At 54.0% G+C, this 14,224-nt stretch overlaps 1 long non-coding RNA gene across 2 annotated transcripts; it reads right to left on the reverse strand.

Moving 5' to 3' along the window:
• Positions 1-9,085: 9,085 nt before the first annotated feature.
• Positions 9,086-10,858, reverse strand: LOC140691180 (uncharacterized). 2 transcript variants are annotated; one of them, XR_012066711.1, is made up of 4 exons: positions 10,725-10,858; positions 10,255-10,438; positions 9,875-9,957; positions 9,086-9,306 (listed from the first exon to the last, which is right to left on the reverse strand). It is a non-coding gene; the product is annotated as an uncharacterized lncRNA (long non-coding RNA). The 2 variants fall into 2 exon arrangements; XR_012066710.1 differs by having other exon boundaries at positions 9,086-9,412.
• Positions 10,859-14,224: the final 3,366 nt, after the last annotated feature.

Below are 14,224 nucleotides of genomic sequence, written 5' to 3' on the forward strand. Positions count from 1 at the left end.
GAGTCAGGATTTAATCTAAATCTATGTGACTCTAAGCCCCCATGTTCTCAATAAATATGAAATGGAAGGGAGAAGTGCTCACCCTTCTCTCTGCCTCTCTCCTTCCTGCTAAAGCTCAGCTCTCAGAGCACATTTGGACATTAGCCCAGAAGGATGGGAGCATCTGGAGCTTGGAGGGGTGCATAGTGCCTCCCAGAGCACCAGTGAACAGTGTGCTCCCGGAAAGGGGCTTTTCTCTCTGTCCACCCCCATTTCTCTCCCTCCGACAGCACAGGATTGGAGAAGGGACCCCAAAAGGCCTCCTGCCACTAAGAATCTAGAGAAAAGTCCCAAGATCATTACTAACCACAGGCTCTCTTTGGCCATGATCTGATTCAGGGTTCAGCTGACCGCCCCCCACCCCCAGTCCCACAAGCTCAACACACACAAGGCAAATCAGGACTCCCCTCCCAGACCTGAGCCCCCACTTCTGTGCCCTCTAGTCCCACGTCTAGAGGGGAGCCTGGGCTCTGGGCTCTGTCAATATGAGAGGCCACAACCAGAGCACAACTCAACGTTCCAGTTTCTTTCCCCCTGCTTCCTCTGGGTGGGGGAGCTGCTGGGTCCTCGGGTCTTCTCCTGCTCTTGTCCCCCACATCCCTTCAGACAGAGGAGGTCCACACCCTGCCCCTGGTTAGGTGTGGGTTAAGGAGTGCTGTGGAGAAGTGAGCAGAGCTGTGGCCAGTCCCTCCCCTGCCCTGGCCTTGGCTCTGACAAGAGGGAGGGAGGAGGGAGCAAGGAGGACTCCCCACTCATCTTCCTCCCCACGACTCTGGATGCTGGTGGAGGAGGAGTGGGGATCTGCCGTGGTGCCTGTTCTTCCCCGGTCAGGAGAGGCTTGGCTAGGACAACACCATGACCTTCACCGGGCCTCACCACTCAGAGACTTTTCCAGTCTGCAGAGATTTCCCACCCTTTCTTCTGTCTCATTACCGAGACAGCTCTTAGAGGTCAACAGGGAAGGGATTGCTCATCTTCATTGTGCAGATGAGGAATCTGAGGCTCAGCAAGCAACAATTATACACTAAAGACTATGCTGTAACCTCGAATTGGTCTAGGCAGGACTGTCCTCTGCTACTGCATGTTAATGTGTGTGTGTTTACATGGGTGTGTGTGCACAGATGTGTGTTCACACGTGGGCATGCATGAAGTGTTTAAATGTCTATTATGCAAATTTTCCTGATGAGATGTCAATGTGAGGGCCCATGTGCAGGGGAGTGTCTCCTTATGCCGGGACCCCAGCGCTTCAGGCTCTGTTCCCTACAAGGGTCATCCTCCCCGATTAGCTATCTGCTTGTCCCAACCTCCTGCCCAGCTCCCCCTCCCACAGAGGGCCTTCTCCTCCGCTAAGATCCCCAACAGGCTTTGTTCCTGCTGCCAGCAGGACTTTGTGGACACTGCGTGGCCACCAGCCCACTCGCACTGTGATGCGCTGGGTGGGTCCCTGCCGGTTGCTCCACCCTCTCATCCTTCTCAGTGAAGATAGTAGGAAGTTCGCCTTGGATCTGACCTGCTTCTCTACCTAGAAAACTGCTCCTCTTCTCCATCCAAATTTAACTGGGTACCTCCCCTGGGCTCTCATCTTTCGCTAGCCTAGGATGCCTTCCCCCTGTCAAGAGAACAGGGCTCATCTCCATCACCCACAAGTCGTGTCTGGGGGAAGCCTCGCTTGCCTCTCACCTCCCTCTCCGTTCCCAGAGCAGCGAGCGGGAGCCAGGGCCTCCTTTATTGCTGTCAATTTTCCAGCTCAGCTTATCTGCGTCTTCATATGCTGTTCTCTTGTCAGAGAAGCCGGGGGCTGTGTGTGTGACAACCAGGTTAAATAAATGCTGCATCCTTCCCATCCTTCCAGCTCCCCATCCCCTTGCTGAGGGCAGCCAAGTGTCTCCCTGGCTTCTACTGAAGATACTGGTGCATTGTCACCTGTCCTTATTTGATTAGTGTTTTACTAAAAATGCCGGAGGCCATTGTGCCACAGAGGAGGAGAGGGAGAGAGAGAAAAGTCTCTCCTTTGACTGCTTGAGCGGCTGGCCCCCGGAAGGCGGCTGTGGTGGGAGAGGCAGGACCGCAGGAAGTAGGGTGGGGAGGTGGTGCTGGGTGAGGTCAGGGAGGCAGGCGGAGGAGAACCAGAGAGGCCAAGCATTTTGAGGACTGTGAGCCTAGGATGGAGGCTCCTAGAACATGGATTCATAAACCTTTCCAGGCATCTTGTGTCCACCCTCCACTTGCCGCCATGACCCATGGAGGTCTCTCCAAGCTCCTGCAGCTGGAGCTGATGAGACACTTGGTGTTTTCCCTCATGCAGGAGAAAACGCACATCCTGGCAGCCCCAGTGGTAAACGCCTGGTGCCGCCGAACATGAGGTCTTGGATCCTGGTGCCCCAGGGACGTCTATGTCCTCTTTGAACACAGATAGACCAAGGACCCAAGAGCCATGAGACAAATAAGTGCCTCGAGCCTCGGGGCCCTGGAAGGGAGTGGCTCTGTCCGCGCAGCCCTGCTCCCCAGCCGGAAGAAGAGCTCAGAATTTGCTACCTCCTCATACGGGGTCATTGGCACCGTCCAACTCTGGTTCAGTTTCTCAGCAGTCCTATGAAACAGCTGGTATTCCTTTCACTTTCCAGATAAGGAAACAGATGACTGACTTCTTAAGATAAAAACCAACAAGTGGTAGAGCCAAGATGCAAAACTGGATCTCCTGATGACAGCACCAGTCAGCCTGCCATGACTCAGGCTAGTCTTGACAGTGGCCGAAAGTGTGGCCCCTGCTGAGGTATGAGCTGCTCACTTTTCAAGGCACACTAAGAACAAAAGAGTCAGGAAGGAGGAGATCCGTCCTGCCCTCTCAAACAGGTGTCTCTTGGCGCGGTTGTCTGCCTTCCCAGGTGCTCGTGAACCGAGTTGGCTGTGTTAGACATGGGTCCCTATAGAACGACAGCTGTGACACCTTCTCACTGTCTCTCAGTAAGCTGCCACACGCACCCATGCACAAGCTCGCTGGCATTCCCCTTCACGCTGCCGCCTGCATCCCCTGGGAATCTATTCAAATCCACTCAACAGAGCAGCCAGGAGAAGATAAACCCATATCAACACTGTGTTTCTCTTCTTCTCCTTGTTGGGGGGAAAAAAAAAGAGGAACAGTACAAAGGCTCATCCAATATTCATTGGGAATCATCCTGACATGATCCCAGGAAAATAAGTTCTTTTCAAAGCCACGGTTCCAGAGCATCCTCTCCCACAACTGAGAGCCGGCAGAGCGGGCTGTGTGCGGGGCTCCGTGGCCGGCAGAGGTACTAGGCGGTAAGGCTTAATTATGATTCACAGAGCTATGTTGCAGAGATGGTTTAAAGCCACTTAATTAGTGTAGGAATATACTGCCATAATTATCCTGAAATATGGCCTAATTAACCTATGGAAAATCCAGGGCCACTGGTCGGGAATGCCAGAGACATCAATAGTCTCTTAATATATCCAGTCTGCTCTCTCGCACAGATTTGGGGGTACACAGGGCTCAGGAGGGGTCGACAGAGGAGAATGGGGTTTGCCTTGCAGGGTGATGATTTTAAAATATATGACATGGGCAGGGAGAGGAAAAAGGGAATAATATTTCTGAGTACCTATTATGAGCCAAGCAATGTTTTAATCCATTTCTTATTTAATCCTCAAAATAATCTTTTAAGATAGATATTAAAGTTCAGAGAGGTTCATTAACGAACCCAAGGTCACACAGCCAGGAAACAGCTGAACTGGAATTTACTCTCTGGTCAAGCTGCTCCAAAGGCCATTCTCTTCCAGTTATTCGTCACTGCCTTTGGCAAGCACAAAAGACTTGGGGAAATGGATGAAATAAAGAAAAGAGAACTTTTCAACTCTAAGGAGGTGTCACTTCCTCTGACATTTTAGAAAAATAGAGTCATTCAAGCTTTCTGGAGGCAGGTTCAAGCTACCAAGTATGTTGTGCAGGTTGGACACTGCACAACCCTAGGAATCCCTACTCACATAGGCTACAGTGGGAATGATGCCCCCTTAGAGAACATAGTACGTGGCCTGCACAACCATTCACAGCAGTCCTGGGAGACCAACTGAGGTGACTAATTTCCTTTTCCATTTAGGTCTCCAGCCCCAACCCTGGCTTTGAGTCCAGACGTTAGCCCAAAGCCAGAGAAGCGCATCTGGAATAATCCTTAATGAAGCAAGATTGGAACCCAGTCCTCCCCTAGGGAGACTCCAGTGCCCAGGGACACTCAGACACCAGGATGAAAGTCCAGAGCCCTCCAGGGGGAGCCTGAGAGCCAGACTTCTGCCTCCCAGCCTGTCTGGCCAGCAGGTCGAGGAATATTCCAACAACGTCTTCATTCTTCCCTGATCAAAGGAGCAGGGATTGAACCTGCTGTAATCATCCGTCGGGGAGTTTGCTTAAAATTCCCCTAATTACGGGAGAGCAGAAAATTGCTACGCCTCAGACTGAATAGAGAAATCGAAGGCGCCCTGCTCCCAGCTGCTTAGGGGAGACAAGCCAGGATGGGAACAGAAAAGCTGGGAGAGGCGAGGGGTGGGGAGACTGTGGATGGCAGCAATGGGAGGGACAGCAGTGCTCTGGGTCCGCACCAGGCGGTGGTAGAGGGAGGGAGGAAGCCAGCTGCAAGGGGGTCGAGGTGGCTGGCTCAGGTGGTGCACCCCTCGCACCCCCCATCCTCCTGCAGAGAAGGGTGCAGGGGCGGGCGAAAAGGGTGGGCACGTGGGGAAGAATTAGCCAGAATGCACACTCCAGTGACTAGAGCCAGCCTTCTAGAGAGGCTGGGGGAGGCCATAACTCTGGCTTAGTTTATAAAGTAGATTCTGGAACATCCTCTCCGCCAGGAGAGGGAAGGAAAGAGCAGATGGACAGGTCAGGGAACAAGCTGGCAGGGCAGGCTGCCTCAGGCACCCTCTCTGGGCTCTGCCATATTGCAGGTGGGTGGAGGGTCCAGAGGGAGGAGAGGGGACAGGATCCCACCCCTTGGGGAGTCTCAGTCTGATGGGGTAGACCGAGTGAGTAGCCCAACCAAAAGTAAGACTCAAAGAAACCCTACACACCAGTGCCAAGCGCATGATCGCCCTGAACTCTAGGAAGGGAGGTGGAACGCGCTAAATGGAGGGGAGTCAGAAGGGGAGGCTTGCTGGGGAGGCCAGTGCTGAGTAGGAGAAGATGGGTGGAAAAGGAAGGATGGAGGTAGGGAGGGGAACGTTTGAAGGAAACTTGTGAAATATAGAGAGGTTATGGTTACCATTTTGGGGGAGGGAAGCAAGGCCCAGAGGGGTAAAGTCACTTGTCTAAGGTGACACAGATCATCAGTGGCTGAGCTGGGGCCCAAGCTTAGGTTTCAGACTCCTAGTCTGTGCATTACACCCCCATGGGGCAGGAGGAGTGGGGAGGGGGACCAGAAGGTGGAATGTTAAAGGGGAAGAAGAGGCCCGCTCCTGGACCAATAGATGTGGATTGATTGTAATGGGCAAGCAATATTCTAAAGCACCTCCCTCTTGCTCACCCCTATGCATGAGCTCCATGGAAGCTCCACCCCCAATAACTTGGAAAAGGTTGGTGGTCCATGACTCTCTCTCTGTCCACTCAAGCCCCCGTGCAGACCCAGCTTGGGTCCTCCCGGGCCCCAGGTGCACTATTGTGTTTGTCCCAGTTATAGGTGTGGCCATATCAGCTGGGACTCAGGTGTGGCAAGTTACAGAACCCACTCAAACTAGCATTTCAATAAAGGGAAATTTTACAAAAGGGACACAGGAGTGTCATATAGAGCCCCAGTGCAGGGACATGGTCAAGCCTCAGTCGTGTCATGGGTCAAGCCTCGCCAAGGTCAGGAACGCCAGCCGGAACCAGGGGCTCCTGCCCGCCCACTCCCCATCTCCCATCCTCAGCCCCACCTCGTCCTCGGCTTCTCCGTGCACAGCTGGGCAGACCTCACAATTCAACGTGGCCTCTCGGGGCTCCCAAGCCCACATGGAACAAAGAAAGAAAGGCGTGAAGAGATAGTCTCTAGGTCCCAATTCCAATACCCCAAGGATGGCTCAGGTGCCCATGCTAGTCCGGTCGACCTCAGTCCAGGGGGCCGGTCACACTGAACAAAGGCTGCCACGTGTCCTCTACTGTGTGTGAGCAGGTTGGTTCAGGGGCCGTGGAGAGTCAGACAGTGACTCCACAGCGAGAATGTGCTCGGGTAGTGGGTGTCCCATGGATGGGGCTGTGGATGGAGATGAGGGCTTACCTGTCTCAGCAATGCCCGTGAGGGGGTTGAAGCCTCCACCGGAAGCCAGGTGTGAGTTATTCAGTGTGTTAGACGCCACAGCTACGGCTGAGGCCAATCCTCAAATGGGACGCTGAGGGGCAGGAGGACTCCGCCTGGGACTCGGCCTGGCAGCCCAGCCCCATGGGAGCCAAGATGTGCAGCGGCAGGCCAGTCTGCGAGGGCTGGAGCCCGGCCCGGGGCCTGCGGGAAGGCGGGCCAGCATCTTGGGCTCCAGGGTGGTTATCTGAGGCTGGGAAACCTGTACTTTAGAAACTTGACTGTTTTCATGCTGTTTGTATTTTCTGTAATTACTTCCGTTTTGTTCTCCCTTAGTATTTATGGAAGTCCTTTGTGAAAATGCCAGCGGATCCCAGCAACGCTGAGAGGAACCAGCAAAGGGGTTTGTGTCTCTTCCTGGGCTCAAGGTAAGAGAGACGCATCCCCTGGCGCCTGGGAAGGCGGTGGCAGGAACGTGGCCAGGAGGACTGGGGAGGGAGGGGGCAAGGATGGCAGCTGGGAGTCTCCTCCTCCCCCCGTCTCTTTTCTAAGCTCTTTCTCAAACATGGGGAGGCCCTGGGCTTCCTTTGAACAAAATCTGTTGTCCTGATGTGACTGGGCAAGCCGACAGAGCTGCCCACTTACTGTCAGCCCTGTGCTGGGAGGGCAGCCAAAGCCACCCTCAGGCCAGTCTTGCAGGTGAACTCCTGAGGAAGCTGCTCCCTGTTCCCTGGGTGCTCCTTGGGTGCTGGAGCAGAGAGGCGCTCACCATGGGTGCTAGCCCAGGAGAGGCACTGGCCTTGGGACCCAGGAAATGGGAACTCAGACGCTTCTCTGAATCTCAGTCTCCACTGGGTCCTGAATCTTCCTCCGAGTTCATCTTCCCCAGCCCTGACTTTTTGCTGGGCCCTACCTTAAAAACCCCTCACAGGCATCCTAGCCAAGGTGGGGTGGGGCCGGGGGCTGGGAGGAACCTCATTTTATCCCCGGATCCAAGAGCTTGCTCTTGGGTGAAGAGATGGATAAGGCTCTGGTGGGGGAGATCAGAGGTACCTCTGCAATTTCCAGGGAAGAGATGAAGGTCCAAAGTGGTAGAAAGGACCAGAGACAGAGTCACAGAGGCCTTTGCCCTCTGATATTAAATGATTTGTAAGCAAAGTGTCACCAATGCATCACTGGAAGGTTCTGGCCCTTCCCCTTCCCCTTCCCCTTCCCCCTCCACCCCCGACCGCCATGGCCGTTCCTGGCCAGATGGAGTTGTCCTGGGTGGCTGAGCAGCCCCCGGAGTGCGGTGTCCGCCGGCAGAGAACCAGCAATGACATAGGACATTAGGTGCTGATGGCTTTGCCAAGCAAGAGGATTGCAATTAAGGATGCAATGGGTCCCTCTGGGGGACTGTCAGACAAGGATCCAGAACAAGAGTCAGGAAGCTAGGGGCTTCATGAAAGCAGCTGGAGTGGGGAGCCAGGACAGGGCTGTGGGTTGCAGCCTCCATCCTCTCAGCAAGTCCATCAACAACAAAAAATATAATAACACCTGCATTTACTCAGTGCCCACATCCCTGCTTCCCCAACTCCTGCTGGAAGGAGGGAGTGTAATTATCTCCATTTTACAGATAAGATAAGGGGTGGAGGTTAAGTAACTTGTCTGCAGCACATAGATAGTGGAGATGAAATTCAGGCTCCACCTGGCACCAAAGTCAGGACTCATAGCCACCCTACTGCGGTGCTCTCTTCTGAGAGTTGCCCAGACTGGGCTCACCTGATACCCAGGGCCCCCGGCAGCACTGCCCCAGCTTGGGGCTCGAGGCTTCAAGTTGGGGAAGCCCTGGGGGCTCAAAAGCTCACCCAGACTCCCCCACACTGCAGACACCACCTCTCCACCCTGGTGAGGGGGAGGAAGAGGAGGAACATCTGGCCTGGGTGACAAGTGGAGGCCATCTCAGGGGTGGTGGCAGACCCATGAAGGTGGGAGTCTAGGAGGGGCACACGCATCACCTCGAAGCATGTGTCTGAGCTTCTTCTCTCCTTGCGCAAACCTCCCACCTTGGATAACCGCCACTCCCCATCTTCCCGCCTTGGGCTTCATGCAGTGACGTCACTGTCACTTCCTTATCTATACCAAACATGCCTGAAGAAGGAGCACCTGCACCACACCCCCAGCCCATCTGCACACGCCCTCCATGCCCTAGAGTGACCTTGAGAGTCAGGTAGCAGTGGGAAGTAGCCCTTTTTAGGAGCTGATCATATTGCACCCAACGTGGAGGATGGGCAGCAAGTGAGGGAAGGGAGAGGTGAGAAGAGAAAAGAGGAAGACTGAAAATGAGATGCTCAGATGCCCCAAAACCAGGCAGGGTCGCCTGAGGGCAGCAATGCTGACCTGGGTATTGGGGAGAAGCTGAAAGGGGCTGAGGGCCACAAAACTGAGTCATCCAGTCTTGGCTCAAACCTGCTCCACTGGGCTGAGCTTTGAACTTGTCCTGGAAACACTCTTACCACAAACTGCCCTGTTCTGTCTGGTTGGAGCCCAAGAAGGTGAAGGGTAATTGAGCCCTGAGGCTGCTCACCCTGGTGTTGCTGGTTTTTTGGGAAGAACACGGGTGAAGGACTCACTCCCAACAGCAAAGCCCTGCCCAAGAGTTGACTAGGACCCTGAGAAAAGGGGAGAGCTTGTGGGTTCAAAGAGGGGACACAAGAGAGGAGGATTTCAAGACGACACAAGGCTTTGCCTAGAATGCCTGTCCCTTCATTCCCATTTTATTCCCATTCCCATGATATTTTTTCATTTCATCCCATGATATTATTTCATTCCCATGATATTTGCTCCCACTGGCTTTAGGATGGCTCTTCTCCATACCAAACATCTGACACTGACTCTCTGAGCTCTTGTTGGCTGTGTTTTCCAAGCAATTCCTGATGCATCTCTGGCTTCAGGCTGCCTTTACTCTGCCTCACAGCTGGTGTGTGACTCAGGGAAACGTTTCTCCCACTTTCTGTAGAGAGACAGTCCCATAGCCCTGGGATCTGAAAATCCTTCCCGTTATCTGACCTCCATCCTTACTGCTTTTATCTGATGACCTTTTTTTCTAATGCTGTCCCCTGGAAAAGATGACAGATGGGGCCCTTGATCACCCTGTCCATTCCTTCCCCCTACCCCTGTTTCTTCCTCCCCCTCACTGCCCTCCTTCTCTTTGTCCTTCAGTCTCTCTCGTCCTTCTCTTCCTCACTCCCTCTCTGCATGCCCTCTCCCCTGCTCTGTCACCCCACTCAATCATTCGTCTCAGACAGTTAGTTTAGGGGAGTGCAAATGAAACTCTTGCTGACTCTGGTAAAGGTCCTTTCCTCTCTTCACCCTGGGGAAGCCGGCAATTATCTCGATGCCCCCAGAGCCCTCTGCTCCAGAACGCTCCCTCTCCCTCAGACACTTCCCTACACTGTCACCGTCACTGTCACTGCTGCTGTGTCCTGCTTTTCTCACAAGGGCCTGATTCGACCAAAGGGACCTGTCCCTCAGGAGACAAAAACCATCACCTCCATAGTGACCACCCCGCCGTCCCCCACCTGTCACACACGCACAAGCGCTGCTCCTTAAGTGATGGGGAGGGCAGTGGCCAAGTGATCCATAGCTCCTTTTTCTTCTGCTGCTGCGGTAAAATATGGACAGCGGGAACCACGGGAGAAATGAGGCATGAAAATTAATCTGCTTTACAATCCTCATGAATATTTAAAAGCTGATGAATATGTAACTACATTTCTTTTCTCCTCCATTAGTGTCTGCTTTTGAGTTACTCTATAGCTCCCTTGGTTCCTTTGGGGGCTGGTTGGCTAGACTGATTTTTAAATTGGTTTTACAGGTGCCTATAGCTCCTGGGTTACCCCCACCCCAGATCCCAAGAGGAGGATTTGTCCCTTTCAAATTCCCTAGAAAGGCTGAAACTTACACCGTGGGAGCCCAAAGAGAAGGGCAAAGGTTGAGAAAGGCGCTGTGTGGTGGGACTCACAGGGCACATCCTTTTAAGGATAAACCACCTCCTTCTTCCTGAGCCTTGGCCTCCTCTTGAAGACAATAGAGGGCCTTCACTCCATAGCCATCATGAGTCTTTCAGAACCCTGGTCCAGGGTGGCCTTGAGAAAGCAAGAAATTAGGTGGCACAGTATCGCTTTCTTCCCACTCGTAAGAATCCAATATTAAGCTAACTCTATAGGACTTTGCAGCCATCTCCTGGCCCCTGGCACCAGCAACTCCATTTAGAACCACTCTAACCACTTTTTGGAGCATCCCTGGTCATCTCCCTGGCCTGTCCTCCTGGCCACTACTCTACCCTGGAACCCTACTTCCCACCCACTACAACCATCTGAACTGGGCTGGGGGAGGCAGGCTGCTCAACCACCTCCCGCAGCCATCAATCACCCCGGAGTGGAGCAGAAGGAGCAGCAGGGCATCTTCCCAGAGCAGCAAGATTTGTCTTGGAGCCTGAGGCAGAATCCAGCACTGAACTGGCATCCTGTAGAGGGAAGGCTAGGTGCTGGCTGGGAGAAGGAAGGCGCTGTGGGTCGGGGCAATGGGCTGTGGGAACTGTCCATCCTGCCAAGTTCCAGAATGCAGACCAATGTGAAAGCAGGGCTAGGTCAGAATGTGCTGACAGTCCTAAAGCCCCAGAGCCATCCAGAGAATTCCAGGTTCCATGGCCAGTGCCTGGAATCCAAGTCACAGCGGGACGCAGCTGATGCCTGAGTCTTCATCTGCCCACACCTGTCCTCAGTCCCTCCTTTCACTCCTGACTCTACACAAAGCCTTGCAAATGATTTCACACTGTTTTGATTGTATTTCTCCCCTTATAACCATCCTCAGAGGCTCCTTAATTTCTAGCTTATCCAATTCACATCTGACCTGCCACCCCAAGTCCTTCACCCACCCTAAGTCCCCCTGCCCCGAGCCTTCCAAGCTAAAATGCTCACCATCCCAAACATGCTTTCATCCCTTTGCCCCAGGCCCTCCATTTCCCCTCTAATGGTGCCTGTCCTCTCCTTCTTTCCAGACTCTGCGCAGAACTGCCTCCATCAGGAAGCCTTCCATGGTTTACCCCAGCCCAATTGAACAATCCTATCATCTTTTCTGGTCTCTCAGTTTTTCAGTACAGAATCCACAGAGTGTTTGTTGGCATCATCTTCACGTGTGCAGTGCACAGAAAGGGCTGATTTGTCATGCGGTGTCTTTTAAAGCAAACCTGCAAGCAGATGGCAATCAGTGTTGCCGCCTCCCACAATGGTGGGGCAGCATCTGTGGAAACACTCACTGGGCTGTCTCACCCTCACCGCCTGTGATTTCAGGTCACTCTCACTCCACCTCCCGTGAATTCCTGTCCTCCTGCAGGAGCACCCTGATGCGGGGACCTGGCCCCTTCTCCCGCCTGACCCTTCCTCTCCACTCCCGCCCAGGGGCCTCACACACACAGGGCCTCTGGAATGACGCAGGGCTGGGGACTCGGTGTAACAGAGAGACTGACCAACTTGGAGACAGAGAAGGTGCCTTGAACAGCAAGTCAGGAAACCAGGCTTTGGACCTGGCTGGCCAAGCCACCTAATGTTCTTGGGTCTCCCTTTTCATCATTCAAGTGGGGATAAAGATCTGTCCATACATCAAAGGACTATGGTGAGAATCCAAAGTGAAAATGCTTTGAAACATACAGAACACTCTACAAATATTAGGCATCTCTGCTATTGAAATAATTAACAATAAATGTTTATAATAACTTTTACCATAAGTGTGTGATATTCCCCAGCTCCCTCTACTCTGAGGAGTCCTCTGACCCAGCCCCAGCCCCCTTGCTTTCCTTCCCGGGCCAGGGGAGGAACAGGAGACCCAGCTGGATGAGTGTCCCTTGGGATGAGAAGCTCATTATTCACGACGGGTTCCCCAAGCGGCAACGTCATCTCCAGCTCCTGGCCTCTCCGTTCAGCTCCCCAGCTGCCTCGGCAGCAGGAACAAGCGTGTGCCTTGTCAGACAAGCCCTGCATCTCCGTAAAACACGCTCAAAGCATAATTACCCATCGGAGAAGTGCACAGGCCCCGCCCTTATCACAGAGCTGCCCCCACCGCTGGATTGTCAATGCTGCAGCCGCTGAAGGCGGAGCTGTCCTGGACCAAAGAAGCAGGAGCCGTTCTCTAGCTAAGCAGGGGCAGATATGGCCAGGCCTTGGAGGGGAGCCCCCGGCCCTGGCTGTGAAGAGCTGGGGGGGGCCTCCGTGGCTCAAGCCAACACTGAGCCTCCCTTTCATCACCCTCCAAGTTAGCTCCCAACTGCCCATCTTGAAGCCCCCTCTGTATGGGGGCTGTACCCGGCCTAGGTTCCCAGCCCCCTGCCTGTGGCTCCTCTGCCCTGGCACCTGGCTGGGCCCCTTATTGGCCTTGCCACCCTCCCCTACCCTGAGGTGTCACCTGTGTCTCAGGTGTGGTCCCAGCAGCAGCCCAGGCATGCGGCAGTGCTTACAGATGCAGACAGGCAGTTAGGGTGGGTCCCATTCCCCAGAGCCAGGTGCAGGGCAGGGCCGGAGAGCGGCCACCTCCCACAGCCTCCACCTGCAGGCCTTCCGCAGGGAAACCACTCCCAAACTACCCTTTGGGAAGATGTGTTCCTGCCACACTCACATCTCACCAGGCTGCTACCTGACTGACTTCACACCACAAACGTCATTTCTCCTACCTTCTGGGTATTCCATCCGCAAGGAAAATGATCCAAACCCCTGGGTCCAGCAGAGGTCTGCATCTTCCACTTATCTGTCTCTAGACGGCGTTGTTCCTAGAAAGAGACAGGGAAACTGAGCCCTGGGCCAGGCACCTGACTCCCTCAACTCATTCCCCTGAGAGGAGCACAGGCCAGAGGGAGAGAGAGAGGTGGAGGATGTGCAGGGGTCCTCGGGATGCAGTCGCCCCAGCTGGGCTGTCAGAAGCAGCAGGGGCACCTGAGATGCTCACTGCTTGTCCTTCTAGAAATCTCACCTGTAGGAGCAGATGCTCTGTAGGAGAGCGATTCTGCTTTCCCTCTTCCTGTAGGGAATAACCTGAATGGGGAGACCAAGTCAACCCCCTTTTTCCTGCAGTGCACCTCCCCACATCCCACCCCTGCCAGGCTGAGCCCCAGGGCAGGACTGCAGGGCCAGGTCCTCTCCTGAGCCTGTTATGGGGTCCTCCAAGCAACCCCCAGAATATTCTGAGACCTCACATCCCTGCCCCCCAGGATAAACTACCTGGTGCCATCTCAGGGCTTCTAAGAGATTATGCCTGAAATCTAACTCCAGACTGCCAGACCCTCCATCCAGGATTGGAGGACATCCACACCAGGGGCCAGGGCTCTCCCTCTGAATATTAAATTCTGAGCTGTATCCCAGCCTTTCCCCACTAGAGCTCAGCTCCTGCAGGAGTGACAGCTCTATGGGTAGAATGCATTGAGACAAACAGGGCCGTGATTAGCCAGCCATCAATATCTCTTAAAGGCCCATTCCCTTGAAAGCTGGCAGGTCCCTCCAGTTCCCCCGCCCTCCCTGAGCCAAGCAGAGATCCCCAGGGCAGCTCAAGCCTCCCTCTTTCTCTCTCCTTCCCTCCCTGCTCTGGCCATATCAGCCAGATGGATTATGTCTTATTTCTCTTGGATTTGGCTGCAGGAACCAAACAGCATTTAAGGCCATCGATTGTTCAAAAGGCAAAGTGTATAATGCACCAGAAAATTAGTTTGGAGTGCCCATCAGGAGAGCAGCTCAGCTCTGGCCTCAGATTTATTCTGCTCTGGTAGGCCATCTGGAGGAGGAGAGAGGTGGGGGCCAGTGTACTTCTCTGGGAAGTTCTACGAAGCCACCCTGTCCTCATGGCCAAGGAGGGGCCATCTTACCGGGTATTTGCCCAGGTGAGCTGCA

The sequence above is a fragment of the Vicugna pacos genome, chromosome 33, assembly GCF_048564905.1.
Source record: "Vicugna pacos chromosome 33, VicPac4, whole genome shotgun sequence".
Lineage (NCBI taxonomy): Eukaryota > Metazoa > Chordata > Mammalia > Artiodactyla > Camelidae > Vicugna > Vicugna pacos.